The 15,456-nt window shown below is 44.3% G+C and overlaps 1 protein-coding gene and 1 long non-coding RNA gene across 6 annotated transcripts in view; one reads left to right on the top strand and one right to left on the bottom strand.

The window, feature by feature from the left end:
- The window catches only part of LOC119967520 (kelch-like protein 29), a 499,347-nt gene that overhangs the window by 280,449 nt on the left and 203,442 nt on the right, over positions 1-15,456 (bottom strand). The window lies entirely within an intron of this gene.
- On the top strand, positions 8,966-13,220 carry LOC119967521. The gene is made up of 3 exons (XR_005461011.1): positions 8,966-9,166; positions 10,934-11,053; positions 13,037-13,220. It is a non-coding gene; the product is annotated as an uncharacterized LOC119967521 (long non-coding RNA).

The raw sequence follows: 15,456 nt of genomic DNA, 5'->3' as shown, positions 1-15,456 counted from the left end.
ACATATTGGTGGATTCGGCAGACAAGTGGCAGATGAAGCTCAATGCAGAGAAGAGTGAGATGAATTATTTATAATAATCTTTTATGATTGTCACAAGTGGACTTGCATTAACACTACAATGAAGTTACTGTGAAAATCCCCTAGTCACCACATTCTGGTGCCTGTTCGGGTACACTGAGGGACAATTCAGAATGTCCAAATGACCTAACAGTACGTCTTTCGGGACTTGTGGGAGGAAACCAGAGCACCCAGAGGAAACCCATGGAGACATGGGGAGAATGTGCAGACTCCGCACAGACAGTGACCCAAGTCGGGAATCGAACCTTGGACACTGGCGTGGTGAAGCAACAGTGCTAATCACTGTGCTACCTTGCCACCCATGACGAGTACACAGTACAAAATCAAGGGAGAAACTCTGAAGAAGGTGCAGGAACAGAGCCTGCTGGCAGGGACTGTCTTCAGTAATATGACGCTCACTGTGTCTGAACATTGCCTCTGAGGTGACAGAGAACATTCAGGATGATGTTATTGCCCATTCTCAATTCCCACCTCACTCTCGACCAGTGATCTGGCATAAAGTGCAAGTTACAAATAATGAGGCCTTGACGCTCCAGGTTTACATCCCACCCTTTTTTCCCTTACCCCAACATCCACTTGAATGGGCAGCACGGTAGCACAGTGGGTAGCACTGTTGCTTCACAGCTCCAGGGTCCCAGGTTCGATCCCGGTTTGGGTCACTGTCTGTGTGGAGTCGGAATGTTCTCCCAATGTCTGCGTGGGTTTCCTCCGGGTGCTCCGGTTTCCTCCCACAAGCCCCGAAAGACGTGTTGTTAGGTAATTTGGACATTCTGAATTCTCCCTCGGTGTACCCAAACAGCGGCCAGAATGTGGTGACTAGGGGCTTTTCACAGTAACGACCTTGTAGTGTTAGTGTAAGCTGACTTGTGACAATAGAGATTATTATAAAAACAAATCTTCTGCTTTCAAATACCCAGTCGCTGCAGGCAGGCCAGCCAAAGCAGTTCCAATTCTGGATTTACTCCATGGGATTCTGGTGTTTATTCTGTGATTTAGTACATTTAAAATTAGGACCATTAGTTTAGGGGACTCAATAAATCAAGTTTAATTTTAATATGGTGCAGTGGGATTATCAATATTTTGGAGATTGTATTCAAGGATTTTCAATTTTTCCACGAAAATTGTTAAGCAATATTTTGATTTTTAGTAATGGAGTAAAAATGTAATTTTCTTCAGATTTTCCCTCTGTTAAGGAGAGCATTGAACTTGAATTACCATCAACAAACTCTGCATAATGATGACCCATCTACATTGAAGTTAATGAAAATAATAGTTACTTGATAGATCCAGTGAAAAGTTAAAAGCTAAGCGAGCCCCCATAATGTAATGTAGGAAGTAACTCCAGACAAGAGATTGTTGGCCTAGAATCTCCGCCATCATTCCAATGGCACGTTTGCATCAAAAACTCCAGCTGAAGGGGTAAAAGAAAAATGTGGCACGAGTGACATATGCCACCTCATCATTTCCTATGACCTCTGTGCTGCTGCACCAATAATGAGGTGTGTATATCATAACTCCTCCCCATTAAAATCAATGGCAATCACAAATTTCTTGAAATAGTTCTACTTTTTCACCACATTCATCTAGACTGTAAAATATCGGCACTGCTGAGCCCTTGGGAACTTGGAAAACATTGCGATTCTGGGCTTCAAGGATCCATCAACAGTTCAACTTTCTTTTTCCTGCCTTCCCCCTCCCCAACCCCCATGTGAAACTATAGGAAATTATCTAGACTACTTGTTGGGATACCCAACACGGATATCAGTTTGTAAAAATCACAAAATAGTTCACTATATTTAAAATTTCAAAGTTATCATATTAGAAAAACAAATTTAAACTATTGCTTTATGATTTCTGCTTAATGTGTATGAACAATGTTGCGAAATGAAACAAAAAAAAACATGTTAAAATCTTCTTGCACATGCCACTTTCAGTGGCATTTCCTGTATAGCAGCTGTGTGCGACTTTTCCTTTTAGAACACTGACTTCCGGTTAGTTCTCGTAGCTGCAGACTCTTGTATTTCCCCAAATTTTCCTGGGCTGTTAATTCAACAGTTGAGTATTTTTCCAAGCAATCCAAACAGAAGCTTGATAATGGGCTCTTTACCATAATATAAACAGGAAACATATTTGTTTGCCTATTGCTCTATAGGAGGTAATGTGTTGAGTTTTGGAAAACACGCCAGCATGTTTTATATTCATGGCTTCAAACCACTTCTTCACTTACTGCACAGGAAAAGGCATCAGTAGTATGATAGTGCAGATTTTCTTTTTGCGGACTAAGAATTCGATAGCCAGATTTCTGGGCTTGGGGGTTGTTATTCACGACCTGCCAAACATGTAAAACGCTGTAGAATCAGTGCACCCACCTGATTTCCATGATTGTAGCATGACCTCAAGTGGCTACCCTGCTGCATTATTCTTTGTCGCATTGCTGGAGGTCTCTGTACACCACAGGCGGCCAACTCACATTCTGAACTAACCACATGCTCCAGGCAGCCTTCCCTTCTCCAGAAAAGGAAAGGTGCAGTAATGCACTGCAGGCTGCTGGACACTCACTTTGAAACACTCACTCACCGTACCATGTAAAGGGCTCCCTGCATCAGTGATGCTACCTCCAAGGCAATAATCAAATAGATGGAGGCCAAGCAAGGAACCACATTTCTGCTTGGACCACGAGGCCCTCTAGAGACAGCTTTCAAAAGGAACGGGAGAATGTGTCAAGGGAAGTTAATGTACTGAGTGCGGCACCCAGGAGGAGGCAAATGTGACGGATATACATATGCACATCACATCTCAGACTTACCCCACAAGTACCCTGGATCATAGTGAACTGTTGCCTTCTGTACGATCTTCACCCCTGTTCTCCTCTTTCCCCCTTTCCCCCGTCCCTGCCTTTCCCTTATATTTTATGTGTTTTCAGGTAGTTAGGAGCTGCTGCCTTGTTAGCCATTGCAACCTCAAAGAAAGGATGAGAGCAACATCAGACGTCTGAGGAAGAAGCACCGTCACTTCAGCTTACACGCACAGCCACTAGTTCAGCTACTGGCAGAGTGTATCTTAGAGGTATGGAGCCACAATCTGCACACGGTGAGTCACTGGACATGAGGGAGTTGCTGCCAGGCTGTTGGATAGTCAGCTTGTGTCTGAACTCTCTGGAGGGCGAGGTTGCACACACTAGTTCTTCTTCAGGAGGATCTGATGAGGATCTCCTTGGTCTGCATACAGGAGAACGCTATGCACACTGAAATGCTCCGTGCATTGACAGGCGTGTCAGTCTTCAGTTCCTGGCTTGGAGCACTGTCATAATCTCTCATCAGGATAAGAGGTCAATGCCCCCTCTTCTTCAGTGTGAGGCAGCTATGCAGGAAAACTACAATATGTTGCTGATGTTGTCCATTCCACTGGAAAGATCTAAATAGAAGGCCAGCCGTGACCTTTTTGTCCATCCTCATCCTTTTTGGTGTGAAGGAGGCAATGCAACTTTGGGACAATCGTCTTTGTGAAGTCTAGCATCCTTAGGCATTTCTTCTGGTTCATTTAGCTGGCTGGTTTAGGACAATTGGCTAAACAGCTGGCTTGTAATTCAGAACAATGCCAGCAACGCGGGTTCAATTCCCGTACCAGCCTCCCCGAACAGGCGGCGGAATGTGGCGACTAGGGGCGTTTCACAGTAACTTCATTGAAGCTTACATTTGACAACAAGTGATTCTTATTATTATTATTGCCACGTAGGCAATAATAAGACCCTGGGCTGGATTCTTGGCAGCCTCGTGCCGAAATCATGTTTGGTGCGGGGGCGGAGAATCCACTTTTATGCCCAAATCAGGCCCAGCGTTGCTCGTGATTTACGTGGCGTGGCTGGAGGGCCATTGCCAGAGGCCCTCTCAGCAATGCTCCAGTCCCGACCGGCCAAATTCCCGACGGCGTGGTTCTAACCACTTCTGGCCGGTCGAGACTCAGTCCGCGGCCGCCCTGTTGGGGGGCTGGGTGATCAAGAACCGGGGGTGGCCTTATGGACGGCTGGGCGGCGATCGGGCGGGTTACATGGAGCGGCGCGGGGCAGATCGTTGATTTTTGATTTGATTTGATTTATTATTGTCACGTATTAGTATACAGTGAAAAGTATTGTTTCTTGCATGCTGTACAAACAATGTATACCGTACATAGGGAAGGAAGGAGACTACAGAATATAACGTTACAGTTAAAGTAAGGTGGAGAGAAAAGTTCAACTTAACATTGTTAGAGAGTTTAAAAGAGTTAGAATGAAGTTTTAGAAGCATAGAATAAATGAGAGTAAAAGATAGAATTAAAGGGGATGCTGGGCACAGCTTGCAAGAAGTCGCCTCCCTCCGGTGCCATCTTGGAAAAAAAGAATGCCTTTTTGGGACCTTCCTTGTTGGTCAAGGTCCGCCGGCTGAGTCCGCCATCGGGTTTGGCTCAGCCACTGCAGGCTGCCGCCGTACGCATGCGCGGACTCGGCACCGGATGTGTGGAGGCCCGTATCCGCAGCCAAAGCTGCGAGAAGCACTCTGGGGCCCTGCCAGCCCCCTGTAGGTAGGTGACTGGTCTTAATTCTTTTTAAGGAAAGCCTGGCGTGAAACGCTAGCGGTTTCACACCGGCAGGGACATAGCCCCATTTTTGGAGTATCCAGCCCCCTAAGCATGCAAGTGACACTGCTGCTATTGTCCCCTTATCTATGCATCCATCTCTTTCTGTGGTCAGCAAAAAACCTCTAATTTGCTCCTGCAACTCAGCACAGTCATCCCACAAACATTTCCTCAGCAGAAGTAAGTCAAAAGCACCTCAGCTGCAACTTGTCGAGTGGCTCTTTAAATAGTCCGAGAATAAGGGCTATTCGGATAAGACAATGAAGATAAGGTCCAAACATTAAAATGCTTGCTGTTTCAGGAATGGCTAACAACACTGCCCGCACACATGTTGACCAAATTTAGAAATCACAGATTACAAGCCCCAGTCAGATAATTGACATCATGGGCTGGATTCTCCAAAGATGGGGCTATCTCCCCATGCCGGCGTAAAAACGCTGGCGTTTCACAGCAGACTTTCCTTAAAAAAACTTCGTAGCTAGGGCAGCGCGGTGGCGCAGTGGGTTAGCCCTGTGCGACTCAACCAATGTAGTCTACCTCATATGCTGCAGGAGAGGATGTCCCGAAGTGTGGTACATTGGCGAGACCATGCGGACACTGCGACAACAAATGAACGGGCATCGTGCGACAATCACCAGCAGGAATGTTCCCTTCCAGTCGGGGAACACTTCAGCAGTCAAGGGCATTCAGCCTCTGATCTCCGGGTAAGCGTTCTCCAAGGCGGTCTTCAGGACATGGGACAACGCAGAATTGCCTAGCAAAAACTTGTAGCTAAGTTCCGCACGCATGAGTGCGGCCTCAACCGGGATCTTGGATTCATGTCGCATTACATTCACCCCCGACCATCTGGCCTGGACTTGCAAAATCCTACGAACTGTCCTGGCTTGAGACAATTCACACCTCTTTAACCTGGGATTATCCCTCTCTCTGGATCTGTAATGATTTGATTACCCACAAATGCTCACATTCCAAGCATTGTCCGGCATCTCTGACTTTGTCTATATAAAAGTTTCTGGAACATACCTCTCCATTCAACTGAGGAGGGAGCAGTGCTCCGAAAGTTCATGTTTGAAACAAACCTGTTGGACTTTAACCTGGTGTTGTAAGACTTCTTACTGTGCTCACACCAGTCCAACGCCGGCATCTCCACATCATGTCTGACAAATAGACAGAATTAACTCTCAGTGTATTGAAATCTGTCTTTAGTTTCACAGCCAACTCCAAGGGGAAATAAGCTGCTGCTTTGGACTACCTTGTAGATGGATAACCATACAGGTAATTGCAGGTAAAACCATGATGAAGACAAATCAAGATTGTCTTGCACGGTAGCCTTGTGGATAGCACAATCGCTTCACAGCTCCAGGGTCCCAGGTTCGATTCCGGCTTGGGTCACTGTCTGTGTGGAGTCTGCACATCCTCCCCGTGTGTGCGTGGGTTTCCGCCGGGTGCTCCGGTTTCCTCCCACAGTCCAAAGACGTGCGGGTTAGGTGGATTGGCCATGCTAAATTGCCCTTAGTGTCCAAAATTGCCCTTAGTGTTGGGTGGGGTTACTGGGTAATGGGGATAGGGTGGAGGTGTTGACCTTGGATAGGGGGTAGGGTGCTCTTTCCAGGAGCCGGTGCAGACTCGATGGGCTGAATGTCCTCCTTCTGCACTGTAAATTCTATGTAAAAAAAAAAGATGCTTCCAAATTTAGATTTGTTACCAAATAAAAATGATTATTTTCTCTTAACTAACACAAATCATATGTTTTTGGCACTGGCCTCTGCATTCACTTTCATGACCACCTCTCATTATTGTCAGTATAAAACATTTCATAGAACATTGGCATTGGCTGGTCTGCTTCTGTATTGCCACCATGATTACTGTGGCACAGTCACATTGTGTTTGTCAGAACTACTGGAGGAAATGCACAACAGTGAGATTGGCACACAAAATGGTGAAATTCAAAATATAATTGGCCAATTGTGTCAATGCTGGAAATTACATTATATTACATCAAATATTTTCCATATCCAGTTAATTTTACAGAAATTTATGAACAGAATGTGGGCAGGTTAAATTCACATGGAAACACTTTTAACAATTGGGTTGAAAAATATGGGCAGAAGACTCACATTCCTTTCTCATAAATGCCACCATGTGGAAAAAAACAATTCTGAAGCCCAACATAAAACTAATTCCTATAAATGTCCCCATTTCGAAAAAATGTTAACTCACCATTACTGGCACTTCCTGCCAACATTCTTTCTCTGTAATGGGTGACATGGGTGCCAGTACAATACAACTGTATTCCTAAAAACAGATGAATTCCAACAACACCCCCCTCCCCGAACTCCTCTCCCACTGCCGTCACGCACCACTTGCTGCTTCTCGACAGGCAAATGATGGAGCTTACTTATATTTATTAAGTGCAGATTTCTACATGCCGTAACATATGAATGGAGAATTCTAGCCACTTTGTTTTAAAAAAGTGTTCTAAAGGAAAATTGTTTATGGATTTTTGTTAGATGTTGATAAATGGGAATCAGGTCACTGAAGGTGGCAGGACGGGCGAAGTGAGCAGTTAATGAAGTATATAGTATTTTGGGCTTGATTAATAGTGGCCTGGTACAGGGAGCAGGGAGGTTACACTTAATTTGCACAAGACACTAGTTAAGACCTCAGCTGGAATATTGTGGACAGTTCTGGACACACACTATAGGAAGGATATGAATGCATTGGAGAGAGTGCAGAAGAGGTTTGCAAGAAATGGTTTCAGTGATGAGAAACTTCAGTTATAAGGACAAATTGGAGATGTTGTGGGCTGTTCTTCTTGGAGTGAAGAAGGCTAAGAGGAGATTTGAAAGAGATGTTGTTCCCACTTGTAAAAGGATGGAGATCAAGGGCGCACAAATTTAAAGCGATTTGCCAAAGAAGCAAATGTGATATGAGAAAAAGCTATTTCACACAGCGAGTGGTTCGGGTATGAAATGCACTGTCTGGAAGTGTGGTGGAGGCAGGTTCAATTGAGGCATTTAAGAAGGTAGTAGATGATTACTTGAATAGAAATAATGTGCAAGGGTACGGGGAAAAGGCAGGGTATTGGTACTAAGCCATAATGCTCATTTGGAGAGCGAGTGCAAACACAATGGGCCAAAAGGCCTCCTTCTGTGCCATAATATCTTTCAACAATGTCTATTAGTGGCTGCTGTTCGTAAGTTAGTAAAAACCATGACTCTCAAAAACACTTGAGGTAAAGTAATTTCACTGACGAACAATCAAATTCACAAGCCACTTTCTATACAAGTGGAGTTAGCTATATATTTAACAACGCATTGTGCAGTATTTAGTTACACTCATCTAGAAATTACTGTCCGTGACAAGTGTTTGTACAATATTCTTTTGTCCATTATATAACCAAGTTAAACCATCCTTTCAGGCAGAATATTCCAGAGCATAATAATTTGTTTCATATTATTTTTTATCTCAGATCATCTGTGTTTCTTTTGTCAAGTTAGTATCTTAGGGTTCCTGACATTTCTGTCACTGTTTCTCATTACTTATTCTATTGAAACATTTCATGATTTTGAAGACTGCGATCAATGATCCCCTTGTCCTTTCCTACTGTTTAAAGAGGAAAAACTGCAACTTCTCCACATAACTAATTCATCTAATGTCATAGGAAACTCAGCAAAAAGCAGAATTATATTTTTCCAGCTGCCAATGGATGTCAGGAAAATAGTTCTGGTCAGGTTGTTACCTCATACACATGCAAATAATTCAATATTCCAGATAGGAGATGGCAATAATTTATAATATGGGTGCCATGCATAACTCGTTTATTGAAGATGCAGGACATTTCTTCAGCAACAGATGGAAGCCATTAAATTATTCACAATGTGTATTTTTGGTACTGCATTGAAAAAAAGCAGTTCATTAGGCAGTGAAATTATTGTTTCTGTTCACAAAATAAACATTAAGGTATTGATATGGCATATTACTAGGATAAACTGTTTACATGGGCACAGTTGGATTCAGTAATGATTCTCATGCCCATTTTCATAAGAAATCCAGAAGCAAAAGAACTGCAAATTTCCTGAAAAGTCACAAAAGTCTTTCTCCCTTTAAGTAATTGAGATGATAATTCAGTGTAAATGGAATCCAGGCAGAGGCTGATATACAATGAAGCACACCGTGCCTACTACAACGCCCTAACCAATGGGGAGGCCTTGTACCGGGCCGGTGCACTAGGCATCCAATCAGATGCTGATTACTCTGCATTTGTTCATAGGCTCAAGCAGCAAATGCCGGGCGAATTCAGACTCTAAAAAGGTGAGGCTGAGAGTGGGAAAACTGGTAACGAATGGTTAATTGAGTCACGCGTGAAAGGCTCTGTGAATCAAGTCACGAGGAGCTGGCGAGCAGAGGAGTAACAAGTGCGCAACATAGCCCTGAATGATGGAGAGGTGCAGGCTGCGGACCTCAGGCAAGCGAGGTGAGTGAGATTGTGAGAATGGGAGAGTGCGAAGGGTGAGGGGAGGGAAAGAGTGGGAGGGAAAGAGTGTGAGGGTGCGGCAAGACGAGTGTGTGGGAGGGGGTTGGGTTGCAGGCTTTCAGGGAAGGAGTATCTGTGAGGGCTGGGTTCCATTATGGAAGAAGGGAGAGTTTGTAATGGGGTTGGGGGTACGTGTGAAGGGTGCGTTTGTGAAGGGAATAGGCAAGAGGAGAGTAGTGCGAGTGTTGTTTGAAATTCATGATCAGAATCCAGACTTCATAGTTTAAAGATTAATCCAATTTAATCAGAGCTTGACCAGATAAAAATGTGGGATTGATTGTGCACGTACCTACAGTTTCAGACACTTTATTAGATGCCTAAAATGTTTCATTCGCATTAAGAAGCAACACTATCAATCCGACAGACAAAAATGCAAAAAATTGAAGGTGAGTCAAGGGAACGAAGCTAGGCAAAAAGACAATTTGTCATTTCACTTTAAAAAGTTAAAAATATGGTGGCGCAGTGATTAGCACTGCTGCCTCATGGCACAGAGGACCTTTGTTAGATCCCGGCCACAGGTCACTGTCCGTGTGGAGTTTACACAGTCTCCCATGTCTGCATGGGTCTAACCCCCTCAACCCAAAGATGTGCAGGCTAGGTGGACTGGCCATGTTAAATTGCCCATTAGTTGGGAAAATTAAAAATAAGTTAGCAGTATTAAACAGTGCACAAACTGCACATTCATTCTGATCCAAATGTATGGGTGAATTACCTGACTTAAACTTGCCAATTTCCATAGATACTACATCGCCCGAAAAAGTGAACAAGTAGCGAACTCTGAAATGACAATGGGACAAGATACTGCTGATTCTTTTGTTGAAGTGAGGGAAGAAAGACATTGACTTATGGCCAAATCTATTCCATTGGATATGGTAGAATGTTTTGTACTAAATAAACAAGAAAACATAGGTATGTGGAAAACCTGAGAAAAGAGTTTCAGGTTGGAAGCTAAAATCAGGTTAGAAGTCTTCATAAATCCCATTTCCTGAGGGTGAAGAGAAACAGGGTGACAGAAATTGTTTGATTTTATCAGAAACCTCTAAGGCAGTCCACTGTTACGTTTGCAAATTATTCCCTGACCCTAGTGAAGAGAAACGAGCATTTGTTGATGGATGCTCTAACTGAAGGAATGTTGGAAGAGATAGTGCTGATCATGAAACTTCCAAAGCTCATATTAAAGCTACGTGTACATTCATTCAAAGATGTAAATTATTTGGAAGAATTGATAGTGTTATCAGCTCAGTTTGAAAAGGAGTGTTGAATGCTGAGGCGTGTTGTTGCCAAACTGTTGTCTTTGTTTGTTGTAAAGCCGTTTGTCTGTCCCACGTCACCCTTTTTATCCCTGTCCTGCTGCCTGCCTTGATCTACAGTCTTCTGGTTAGTTGCTACAATCTTACTGCACCATTTGGGATATCTGTTAAGCTACAGATTTTGGGGAGAGTTGGAACACCCCTGTCCTGTTGCGCCAGGTCATGACGTCCCCTCTCAGTTCTATGGCAGAACCTGTAATGTCTTTTGATAGACTTGACTTGTAGCCAATCGGTGTATATGGGATTCTCGGCCAGCTCCTATCGTTCGCTGTGGTTGGGGAGGCCAGTCAGAAACTTTCAGAAAGAAGGTGGATCTGCTGGAGAGTTCCATCTATTGTTCAGTTCTGTGAAGAAACGATTCTTTAGGAATCACTCTCTCCTTCTTTCTCTCTGCCAGATGATTTTAAGAGACATTCTAGCCAAATCTGTGAAGACTTGCTTGTTTAATGGAGCACAGACATCCATCAAAACTGGGAAAGAGATCATGAATGTGAAAGTGCAAGGTGTTTTCCCAAAGGTCAGTAACCTTCGAAATGTCATGGGGCTGGGAAGAACTCCAAATTGAAGCTTAAACAGAGAATATTCCTCAAAGTGCAGCTAGAGTGCCAGTGTGGAGTTCAGACGAAGGAGAAAAAAAACTATGTACCCAGTAAGGGAGCGGTAGCAATCCCACAGGGAGGCAAAAGCGTCACCTGGTGGTAGAAGATCAGAGTGCACTGGTCTGAACATCCTGTGTACAGCACCATCTGGTGGCCAGCGTCAAGAATGGCACTGAGCTGAACACCCTGTACCTAGCTCCATCTGGTGGTAGAAGGGTGGAATTGCACCAATCTGGAACTTTTATCAGATAGTTAACAGTGCAGAAGTAGGCCATTCAGCCCATCAAGCCTCCACCGGCACTTGGAAAGAGCACCCTACCCAAGGTCCACACCTCCACCCTATTCCCATAACCCAGTAACCCCACCCAACACTGGGGGCAATTTCGGACAGTAAGGGCAATTTAGCATGGCCAATCCACCTAACCTGCACATCTTTTGACTGTGGGAGGAAACCGGAGTACCCGGAGTAAACCCATGCCCACATGGGGAGAACGTGCAGACTCTGCACAGACAGTGACCCAAGCCGGGAATCGAACCTGGGACCCTGGAGCTGTGAAGCAATTGTGCTATCCACAATGCTACTGTGCTGCCCTTAACTCTTGGGCAAATCACCATCTGGTGGTCGAAGGACAGAATGGCGCCAACCTGAACCACAACTACAGCAGACTTATCTTAAATCTTTGGGGGATTCTCTCATCCCACGGCAGAGTGTCCACACTGTCGTAAATGCCGTTGCATTGTATGACGGCGTGAACGGGCCACTGCCAGGAGTAATTCTGGCCCCTACAGGGGGCCAGCATGGCACCCGGTTTGCGCCGCTCCAGCTGCCAATCCCAACGTGAACTGGGTGCTGCGGGATCCGCGCATGCACAGTGGCACTAGCGCTAACATGCACATTCGTAGTGGTGCCAAGGCGCGCATGCACAGGGGCCTTCAACACGCTAACCCCACTGCAACATGGCACAGGAGTACAGGTTCCGGCGCGTAGGAAAAGAGGCCGGAGGATAGAGAGGCCGGCTCGCCGATTGGTGGGGCAATCACGGGCCAGGCAGCATCGGAGGCCCCACTGGGCGTCAGAGCCCCCCTTCCCCACAGGCCACCACCCGACCCTTTCACGCAGAGTTCCCGCTGGCTGTGAGCAGGTGTGGACGGCGCCGGCAGGACTTTTTTTCTTTTTTTTTTCATGGCCGCTCGGCCATCTGGGCCGGTGGATCAGTGGGCCGGCCGTGTAGAGCGGCCCACGACTGGCGCTGCACCAACCCGGCCCAGGAGAATCCTGCCCCCCACCTCTTCTCCCCATTTTCTATCCCCACCAGCCCTTGCCTTGTGTATGTCTTGTATGTGTTTGGATAGAGGGAGGGATGGGATTTTGGAATTAGGTAGACTGATAGACCATTGTTCTGTTGTTTTTTTTAATATATTCATCAGTGGGCAGCACGGTAGCATAGTGGTTAGCATCAATGCTTCACAGCTCCAGGGTCCCAGGTTCGGTTCCCAGCTTGGTCACTGTCTGTGCAGAGTCTGCACGTCCTCCCCGTGTGTGCGTGGGTTTCCTCCGGGTGCTCCGGTTTCCTCCCACAGTCCAAAGATGTGCGGGTTAGGTGGATTGGCCATGCTAAATTGCCCGTAGTGTCCTAAAAAAAGTAAGGTTAATGGGGGGGGTTGTTGGGTTACGGGTATAGGGTGGATATGAGTTTGAGTAGGGTGATCATTGCTCGGCACAACATCGAGGGCCGAAAGGCCTGTTCTGTGCTGTACTGTTCTAAATTCTAAAACTCTTTTTCTTAACAGTTTGTTAATGTTTTACTTATATATGTATCCTTGTCAACTGAAGCAGCCAAGAATTAAAGATTGTCGCAAAATACAAATTATTGGTTAATTCACTTCTGTTCGGACTCCAGGGTCTATGGGGCTGGAATTGACCACGCACTCGCACGAGTCACGCACTCGTAACATCTTCCTTGGGACTACCTCTAAGAGGACACGATGAGTCATCCTTGATCAATCAAAGAAGTAATTTGAATACTTCAGTGAATTTGATGAGCTTCTCAAATGTTCAAAAGAACATTTGTAATCAATATTGGGGCTCGGGGAAGACCAACATTTTAATTGCATAGAACCTACGACGACTTCATCTTATAATTGCAGAGTGGTTCAGAAACCAATTCACTAGCAAAAGTTGCCAAATGCTATTCTATAGTAGTGCATTCAACACCAGATGCAAGGCATGTGGATCAATTAACATTAGTTATAAGATCCGTGACCAGTGATGGTGAAATCGTAAATTGTAAATTCTTTGTTTTGTTCAATTCCATTCCAATTGTCTGGACAATCTTAGTTGTCTGGAGACAACGGTTTTAAACATCATTGCAAATTTAGGTTTGGCTATCAAAAATTATTGTGGGCAGAGCTCCAATAATGCTGCAAATACGGCAGGAAAATATTCAGGTCTACAAGCAAGACTGAACAATGCAAGCCCCTGTGCATTATTCGTCCCATGTTCCAGTCATTCCTTGAATTTAATCTGCAATGCTGCAGCTAAATCCAGCGAGGGAGCTGCATGATTTTTTGACTGTGCGCAAAACATATGCCTTTTTTTCAGCTTCTACGCAATGGTGGAATATGTTGCCGTTATGCTTGGAGCTTTAACAGTCAAAAGAATTTGTGACACCACATGGTCCGCAGATACTATTTTGGTTTTGAAAATGAACTTTGAGAATATAAAGGAAACATTATTAGACATAGCTGCACTAAATTCAGAAAAAACGTGTGAAAGCTGAAGCAAAATCCTTAGCAGAATGCAATATTGCTGTCTTTAGTCTTCTGTGGAACCGTTCATTTCAAAGAATTAATGCCATCAACTTTGCTGAATGCTGCACAATTGTTAGCCTGGGTGAAAAGTGTTGTCATGGAAGTTCGAAATCGAAGCAAAGGCACTAATATTAACAAAAAACACAGGTTGAGCTGATGATGAAAAGCAGACAAGATGTAGGAAGTTATATTTTGATGAAACTAGAGACAATTAAATTATGTTAAAAGGAAAAAGAGATGGGTGGTGCAGTGGTTAGCACTGCTGCCTCGTGACACAGAGGACCCGGGTTCGATCCATGTGGAGTTTGCACATTCTTCCAGTGTCTGCGTGGGTCTCACCTCCACAAACCAAAGATGTGCAGAGTAGGTGGGTTGGCCACGCTAAATTGCCCCTTAATTGGAAAAACTTTTAAAAAATAAAATCAAAAAAAGAAAAAGACATCATCGTCAAGACTGGCAATGTTATTTCTGACACAATAATGGTGCAGAGAAGAAGTGAAACTCTGAAGAAAACTGTTCATTTATTTTGTGCACTTTTTAAACAGAAGTTTGGAAGAAAATGGTAAAAGACACCACAGTATGAAATTCAGTAAAACCTACTGGAAGGACAATCTTTTTGAAGGGGAAGTGAAACAATTCACTCATTTAATTGATAATGATGAGCTCTGTGCGTTGGGATCACCAGCTGATTTGTACAGACTTGTAAGTGATGGTTTACAGACAACCTTTCCAATGGTTGAAACCATTCTGAAAATATTTTTAACAATACTCGTCACAAAAGTTGGAGTTTCAAAAATTTGGCGAAGTTCGATGAGTCAGTAATCACCAACGACCAAGAAAGCACAACAGCGCCTAGACTTTCTCAGGACATTCGGTACATTCACATCTCCAATTCTTGCAGATGCACAATAGAAAGCATCCTGTCTGTCTGCATCACAGCTTGGTATGTAACTGCTCGGTCCAAGACTGGAAGAAACTACAGAGAGTCGTGAACACAGCCCAGCCCATCAACCGAAACCGACTCCCATCAATTGACTCTGTCTACATTTCCCACTGCCTTGGGAAAGTGGGCAGCATAATCAAAAACCCCTCCTACCCGAGTTATTCTCTCTTCCAATCTCCTCCATCGGGCAGGAGATACAAAAGTCGAACACGCACAAACAGATTCAAAAACGGCTTCTTGCCCCCTGTTACCAGATTCTTGAATGACCATGCATCTTCTCTACTGAGTAGCACTACACTCTGTATGCTTCATTCTATGTCTATGTATTTACATTGTATATTTATCGTATGTCCTATATTTTATGTCCTATATTTTTCCAGTATAGAATGATCTGCCTGGAATGTACATACAACAATACTTTTCATTGTACCTTGATACACATGACAATGAATTGAAATCCAAATCCATTGCTTGTCTGATATAATGGCAGCAGCTGGTCACATATGTAGTTCTAACAATCAGCACTCTCACGACTGGTCTTTTGAAAGTATCGGAGACAAAAAAATG

The sequence above is a fragment of the Scyliorhinus canicula genome, chromosome 6, assembly GCF_902713615.1.
Source record: "Scyliorhinus canicula chromosome 6, sScyCan1.1, whole genome shotgun sequence".
Classification (NCBI taxonomy): Eukaryota; Metazoa; Chordata; class Chondrichthyes; order Carcharhiniformes; family Scyliorhinidae; genus Scyliorhinus; species Scyliorhinus canicula.
This window is presented reverse-complemented; position numbering and strand designations above follow the sequence as displayed.